The following is an 8,175-nucleotide window of genomic DNA, read 5'->3' on the forward strand; positions in this document are numbered from 1 at the left end:
TCTCAACTCATATTGCCATTTGGGGTCATTAGTCAGAAAGAGTCAAGAAGGCTGTGATATGCCTTATGGAGAAGAAGCACATGCAGATAAGATTTGTTCAGGCATGAGTTACAGTGTTGTAGAACATGAGTTCAGTGTTAATGAATTAACAATGCAGTAATTCCAGAAAAAAGAAGAGGAAACTTGCTGATCTGTATGTGGAGCCTCCTCAGAGAGTGCTAAAGTAATATCTATAATAGTACAATGAAACTATGGAAAGATGGAAAAGGAGCTAGATTTGTGGATTCATGAGATGATGACGGCTTTTTGTTTGCTTGTTTATTTCTTTGTTTTTAAGAACATGGTAGACAGTACAGCTGAGTGGATGAAAGCCCAAGAAATTTACCATCACATTACCCAGGAAAACTTCTTGGTTGGTGTTTTATTGTAAAAGAATATTGTATATAATAAATAAAATATTTGGAAATAAAATTAAATAAGGTGTCTTTAAACAGAAACATACATAAAACAAGGCTATCTATTCATCATTTAACACAAATGTTTTGACAGGAGGCTCACAGGAACCTAACCCTGTATTTCCCATTGGAGCAATGGCTCAATATTTGCCTACTCAATATCACAGTGACTTTAACACACGCCTTTTCATATTCAAAGTGTGAGTCTCTCTGCCAAGCAAGAAGACTTTTTTTTTTCCTCTCCTCAAAGCACAAGTAGATAGTTGTATGTCATAGTTGTACATCCTTCTAGGTGCTTTATGTGGGAGGCTGCCTCAGCATGGCTTGATGAGCGGTGCATAGGACTGTGGCCACGATTCAAACTGGCAAACCCCAGGCTGCCAAAGCGGAGTGCACGAACTTAACCGCTAAGCCACGGGGCCAGCACCGCAAGAAGACTTTTAACAAGGAAAGCATCAAATGTCTCAACTACTACAAGCATGTGAGGAAGGAAAGAATAAGAAAAAGTGATAAATTTGGCATAAATTCAACACAGGTTTTTATTGAGCACATGTTACATTCAGGTAAGACACTTTGCCAAGGGTACAAATACTAAAAAGACGTGGACTTTGCTCTCAAAAAGCTTAAAAATTATAAGGGGAAAAGGGATCTAAATAGCTGAAACAAAGGGCAAGAAGTGAGGATTAGATTTGGCAAAGTACAGTTCAAGTGTGCCAGGAGTTCAGATAAGCCAGACATTCTTCCACTTGTAAATCAGGGAGGCACTCTGGAAGAAGAGACATCTGAAATGGGCTTGATGACCCCTTAATATTTGAATATGTGGAGATTGCCAAGACCTCCTCCATTCAGAGTTATAATTTGAGTTTTAGGTCCCAGAACCCAGGTCACAACAACAAATCCTCGAAAATTACATTTAGCTTATAATAATAACTGACAATTAAGCAAAAATAAACATCAACAACAAAAAGTTGTACAAGGAAAGTTGAAGGAATATCAATACCATGCTGGGTTTAGATATATCCTGAGCCCCTGGAATGCTAGGATCTCATTCCAAAGGGAGAAGAGTGCTGGGAAGATCACAGTGTGTCCTGTCAAGAACAAAGATGGCAGTCACTCTGCATGGGGTGGAGGTGAGAAGTGAGGAATAAGAATGAAGGGGACTGGGAGGAGAAATGAGGAGATAGAAAATGAAAAAGATGAGAAGAGAAGTTGGGAGTGGGACAAAGAGCAGGAAGGAGGGACACAAAGAACTCACCAGCCACCTAAGCCAAAATACAAGACCTGTCAGAAGCACCAGGGGCACTATCACTGCCAAGAAGATCAAGCCCATGGAGGTTTGCCATTCTGTGGATTTGGGAGAAACAAGGGTGTCATTTCAAATCCACCCCCTGTTTTACTGCATTTCCCTGGTCTTCCTTCATTCACTTCAGTGACTTCATCAGCAATTTCCTTTCTTCCTATTTCTTCTTTCATCCCCGTTTAGAGATAAATGCTTCCTCTAACCCTCCACATCCTCCTACATCTGCAGGTCCCTCATTTTCTACTTTTCTATTTCTTGGATAACTTACTTTTATTTCTTTTGAATCTGTAGTCACTAGAATCCCAAATTTTTCATCTGATTCTCCTGCTCCACTTGAAGACCACCTATTCCCATTCCCAGCTTGGTCCCCAGTTCTTTCTTACCCCAGTAGAGGATGATGTCCTGTCCTCCTAGACTGCTGTGTCTCACTCAGCAAGACAGGTCAGCTGCCTCAGTGGTTCCACATCTAAGGACACCCAAAAATATCACATCCCATCAGCATTGGGCAAGACATCACCTCTCTGAGTGACCAGATGCTCCTGCTCACCCCACATCCACATCACCCAAATAGGCTTTGGATGGAAGCCATAAACATGAGAAACCAGCATCAGACAGCCAGGACCCAGACTAGAGCCATTGGACAGCCAGGCCTCTGGCCTTACTACAGAGGATCGGAAAGATATTCAGATGAGGTCTCTAACACAGACATAGAGGTTCAGATCTTCACATCAGTTTAGATAGACACATCTCTCTAACCTCTAGAAATCTGTCCTATGATTCCCTTTTCCTCTTGGCTCCTTCTTAGGAAGGTGAGAAGGGGATAATGGGAAGGTATGATTTTAAAACAGAGAATTCTTGGAGTAAGCATACAGGACTGACCTTGTCTTTGGAGATCTGCCTTCCCTGCATCAGGAAGACTAAAGACAAAATGTGTGCAAGTGTCACTGAGGAGCCTGTGTATTATTTCCAGGGTGACTTGGTCCCAACTGAATAGTCTGCAGACACCCTGAGCCCTCCACCCTCTGGAGACGGCAACCATGAATTATTCTGGAAGCTCAGGAAATCTGATCCTTGATAACCAACTCTCATGAAGCCTACTGAGGATTCCTCAAAGTGCAGCTCACAGCCTCCTGTTGTCAGTAACTCAAAGGCATTTGGTGAAGAGGGGTTGTGAATTAGATGAAGGAGGGAGTGAAAAAAAAAGGTAAAATGAAATGAGTGGAAGCAAAAGACAATAGAAACAGAAGGAAAATTTAGGAGATTTGAGGGAATGGAGCAAAGTTTGGTTTCAACAGAGGTTCAGAAAAAGAGGAATTGGTGGTAGTTGGAGATGGAGGAAGAGATGAATAACAAGAGGAAGGGGTTAAATTATTTAAAGAAGGTGCATAAATGGGGTGGGCAAGAGAATAAGGTAGGACTGAGTGTGAGAGAGTTGACATTATAATAATCCAGAGTGAATGGAATGCAAAAGGTTACAATGAATGTATCAAGAGAGATTTCTGAAGAGATGGAATGCAGGAGAAAATCACACTGTAAGGAGTCACTCAAAGAATGAAGAAGCTGAGAGTTTCTGGTTGGAGGCCAAGGAAAGGGGTGGTCACAGGAAACCACTAATGGAAGATAATAAAGCACAAGCATGCAGTCAATGAGAGAAGGGTTTGTAAGTAACAGAAGACTTGAAGCTTTTGTAGAAACAGGATATGGATTTTGCACATTGCCCAAAAGTGTGTAATTGCAGATTTATAGTGAGGGGATGTAAGATTCAGAAGTGAATGAAGACTGTTTCCTAGAGGAAAAAGAAACTCATTGAGACAAACACACCTCCTACCCATATACCCACTCCCTGTGGAAGAAACAGAACTCACATTCAAGTTGCCATTGACTGGCATGGCTGTGAAATGCCTGAAGAAATCCAATGGAGAACATATGGAATAACTTTCCCAGTTCCATCAAATCTTCATTGGTGAATTTGCCCTTGGACCAGGGCCACAGGAAAATGAAAGTGCCAGAGTTGCTCTCCCACCCGTGAGTCTGCAACTCATCCAACCAACCTAAGGCCAAATTTTGTACCCAGGAACAGTTGTAAAATGATGAGATCTGGATGATTTAGAAGGAGACTGGCTCATGGAAGTCTGTAGCAAAAGAACAAATGAAATGAGAACAGAAACAGACATTGGGAAAGAGAGAGAATGGAGAAAGAAATGTACTATAGAGGGGAAACTCAGAATCTTTAGTAAAGGGGATCCATAGTTATCTCAGGAGACATTTTCCTTCCCGCTAGGCCCGATTCTTTGTATTCAACCTTCACAAGAGCACAGGGACCTGGTCAGGGGTACTCAGAATGGAACTAGGTTGACGCCGTCACTCCCTAGGCATATGCTGGGGAAAACTTGCTACATGCACACACACACAGACTCTCTTGCAGCCAACCTCTGGCAGTGCCAGAGTTCTTACCATCTCTATTGTCACCAACTGAGAGGAGAACTGCTAGCAATTGAAGTTGCAGGGACAGCATTTCATTTGCAGATGTTATTTCTTTCTCTAAGTTGGTCTTTGATTTCTGTTCTAAACAAACCTACTCCACAACATCTCTTTTTTGATTTCTTTCTACTTCTATCAGAATAACCATTACTTTATTTATCGTCTGCAAAACAGAAAATCTACTCCTTCCCTAAACCCTGAACCACCTATTCAACTCTCATTTCCCCTTTAGTTCTGGGGCGCGCCTACTCATAACCTCGTTTGCCCTCCAGTTCTCTGGATCGCCTACTCAGACTCATTGGCACCTCCAGTTGTGACTTTCCTCTCTGGCTTCCAGCTTCTCTGCTTGTCACCAGCTTCCATCCTGTTCAACTTCCCCTAATTCAGTTGCTATGGAAATAGTCTTATGCGGCATTGAAAAGTCACTTTACCTCTAGGGCCTTTTTTTCTAACTCACACAATTAAAGCATGAAACTAAATTGCTTTCCAGCACGCTACCTAATCTTCTCCTGCCTCTGCTATTTTCTGTAACTCTGTCCTTCTCTTGCCCTTTTGAATATTCCCCAAATATTCTCCTGCCCTGTGTCTCACCCCCACCCTACCTCATTCACATCTCTGACTTCTCATTGGTTGCTTTATTTGCTTTATCAGAACCCCTATGATTACCCTGTGTAACAGTATAAATTACCACCAATTCTCCATTATTCTTAGGGAAGAACTGGTAGCCATCACAGAGACCACAGGAACACTGATACACATACAGAAAAATCCCTTCTGTTTGACTCTCACTGATAAATATTCACTCAGCAAACAGTCACTTAGCCCCTGCTGGATCCAAGCATCTTCCCACACTCATGACTATGCAATGATTGACCATATGATCACTTTAGTCAAAGAGCTTTTAGTCCACTTGGGAAAAAAACAGGTAAATCAAGAATTATAATTCTTGATGTTCTGAGTTTTCTTATAATGTATAGACTATCTAGACAAAAACAAGCATGCTTGAAACATTTGCTAAGGTGACAATCCTTAACTGATGTTTATCCACTCAGAATCTTGACTTCAGTGGTTGGCTTGGGGTGTTAGATCAATACTCCTATTTTACTGGATACCCAACATATAACACAGTGCCTGGTCAGTGGTAGGTGCTCAATGAATATTTTTAAATGATTGAATAATTGGTTCAGGCATCCATTTATTATTTAAAATTATGGAGAATTTCAACATAAAGAATTTTTAAGACATTGGAAAGTGTTACTTGTAACCCTACTTGGTGAAATGAGAATCTTACACAGTTTTACTTAGGATGAAAGCACGTGCAAATAAATATGAAGTTTACACAAAAGATCCTGTTGTAAATCTCCTATTACTTAGAATAAGAAATCAAAGAGAACTTGTGGGAAGTTAATAGAGGATTCTGGAATCATTTATCCAAAATTCCCTTCTTACTGATCCTGATTAAATGTTCCGTGTTTGTCTTATCATAAGCTGGTCTCTGCGGGACATTTCTCTGCTGACCTTCCTATTTCCTGGTGTTTATAACTGTTTAAAGGCTCTTAAATATTTGTTCGTGTTGTGTATCATCTGGATAAATGTTTTTCTGCTATTTATTTTGTTATTTCTTGGTTTACAAGGAAAGAGAAATTATCTCAGGCTAATTTAAGGAAGAAAATAAATTTTTGGAAAGTTAAGGTTAGAATAGAAAGCTTGAAAGAGCTTCACTTTCATTCTTACAATTTCAAAACACTGGAGAATCAAAAATCACAACTTTTATTGAATCCAATAGAGAGGGAAAGGGTGCAGAAGACATGACCCCAAAATATGCCACTTTGGCATTATTTTGAGCTAAAGGTAGTTGATACCCAGAAGACTCAAGAAAAACATTTACCTCTCCCTTAACTACCTAAAAGAATTTAGATTGGGGGCCTGGCTCAGAGAGAGAGCTACTACCAGAAATAACTTTATCTGAATGAACCACCTGTATGGCAGGGCAAACATCGGATTACCAAAAATCTGCTCTTTTTATTGTCCTGTGAATTACCCTCCTCCTCTTTGAAGTCCCAGTGCCCTATTTCATTCTTTAGCTCAGGATGGCATATAAGCTCAACTGCCTGACTTCCCCTTAGGTGTCATATTTTTTGTGGGGTTCCCAACTTACAAAATTAAATTTGTTTTTCTCCTATCGATCTGTCTTATGTCAATTTAATTATTAGATCAGCCAAAGATCCTAGAAGGGTTGAAGGGAAAATTTTTATGCCCCTACAGTTTTGGCAACCCAGATGGGACCTTTACTGGCTGTACACTGCTCACTCTGGGGCTGCTGCAGCTGAGAGATCCTGGAACCTCTGACAAGGTCTGACAAAAGGTAAGAATTCTTACCACATCAGTCTCTCAGATCTCTACCTGCAGAGTCTGTTGGAAGCAAGAGTAGTGAGAGTCCTTTTTTCTTTTTTTAAATATAGATTACCAGAAGAAGATATTTTTGTAACTTCTTTCTTGGGTATAGTGACTCTGGTAAAGATTTGGTATAAGTACTCTTGTTTTCTATCGATCCTTTCCCTCTGTTTTCCTTTGTCTCTTGTTCTATGTCTTGAGAGCTTGGCTTTTTGACCAGAGAGAATATTCTCTCTGGCCACCATCAAGCACTGGTTGTGTGTACTGGCACGCATCTGGCAGACAGCTGAGCAGGCTGTGAATAAAAGCTGAAACTAGACTGGATTTAACTTGGGTTGGTCTGGGTCCAGTGTGAGGCCTCTTCATCTGACTGTTCCAGCTCTCAGGGGTCTGTTGTCATAAGGGGTCCAGTCTATAAGGGGCTTTTGTTGTCTCAACATTCATTATCTCATTATGATAACAAAGGTCTTTGCTTTTCTGGCTGGATTTTGTGAGGGCTAGACCTTTTGCACTGTCCGTTGTGATGCCTCTTGCATCCATTAAGCCTTATAAAAAGACTTACTGGTTTGAGTCACTATTAACATTAATATGTCCTATTCATCAATGGCCCGACAATGAGTACTTTGAATTGGAAAAACTGCTGGATTGAAAAAATTTTTAGAGAGCTCTCATTCTAAACAATTGTCTTATTGGTAGCTAGAAAAATACCAAATTTAAAGTGAGAGCAAAGGAGTATAACAGTTAGCCTTGGGGACTTCTTTAACAAGATAAAAGAATAGAAATTAGACTTTGAACAAAAACTAATGTCCATATCCAATGTTAATCCCCCTTCTTAAAAACTGCCCTTTTTCCTCAGCAAACTCCCTGATCCTCCTAGAAATAATCAGAAAATGGAGGCCAATATTCAGGGGATAATAGAAGCAATATGAAATGTATTCGTAAATTTGTCAATCTAAGGAATACTGGTGTAACAGACAGTTCACATTTGCTTTTGTCTCGGTTTTCACTAGAAATTAAAATTAGTAAGGTAAATAATTCTAACTGATATATATGATTAAAGCTACTAGAAATAGTAAGGGAAACAAATATGTATGCAAAGATAGAAGGATGGGTTTTGGAGTAAGAAAAGTATGAGATGAAGATGCATTTTTGTTAAGGGAAAAGAAAGCAAATTTATCATAAAGTAAAACAGGTTATTTCAAAATAGAAACGGGGAGAATTAAAGGACAAATTAAATATAAAGTTGGTAAGAGAGAAAAAGAGAGTTAAAAATTGAACTTTGTTAATCAAGTGAGCCAAAATTCAATTGTTATGATAAGAGTTTTAAAAATAAGCTTTAATACCAATATTATTTAACTTTGTACTTACACGAAGTTAAACCTTAATTTTCTTTATCTGTGAAAAAGACAAAGTTTCCTTGGACTATTGGTCTACTTCTGATAAGAGACTGTGAAAGGGTTTTCTTTATCCTTTAGGTAATTTGTCTAGGAAGCAAAGGTTTCGTGTTTTATCAAAATAATTTCCTGTGCTTCGTGTTATCTTTAT

The 8,175-nt window shown here is 39.6% G+C and overlaps 1 pseudogene; it reads right to left on the bottom strand.

The window, feature by feature from the left end:
* Nucleotides 1-1,500: 1,500 nt before the first annotated feature.
* On the bottom strand, nucleotides 1,501-4,270 carry LOC147917902 (T-cell surface glycoprotein CD1a-like; annotated as a pseudogene).
* Between the last annotated feature and the right edge of the window lie 3,905 nt (nucleotides 4,271-8,175).

The sequence above is a fragment of the Ceratotherium simum genome, chromosome 2, assembly GCF_057802395.1.
Source record: "Ceratotherium simum simum isolate JZ-2026a chromosome 2, ASM5780239v1, whole genome shotgun sequence".
Taxonomy (NCBI): Eukaryota; Metazoa; Chordata; class Mammalia; order Perissodactyla; family Rhinocerotidae; genus Ceratotherium; species Ceratotherium simum.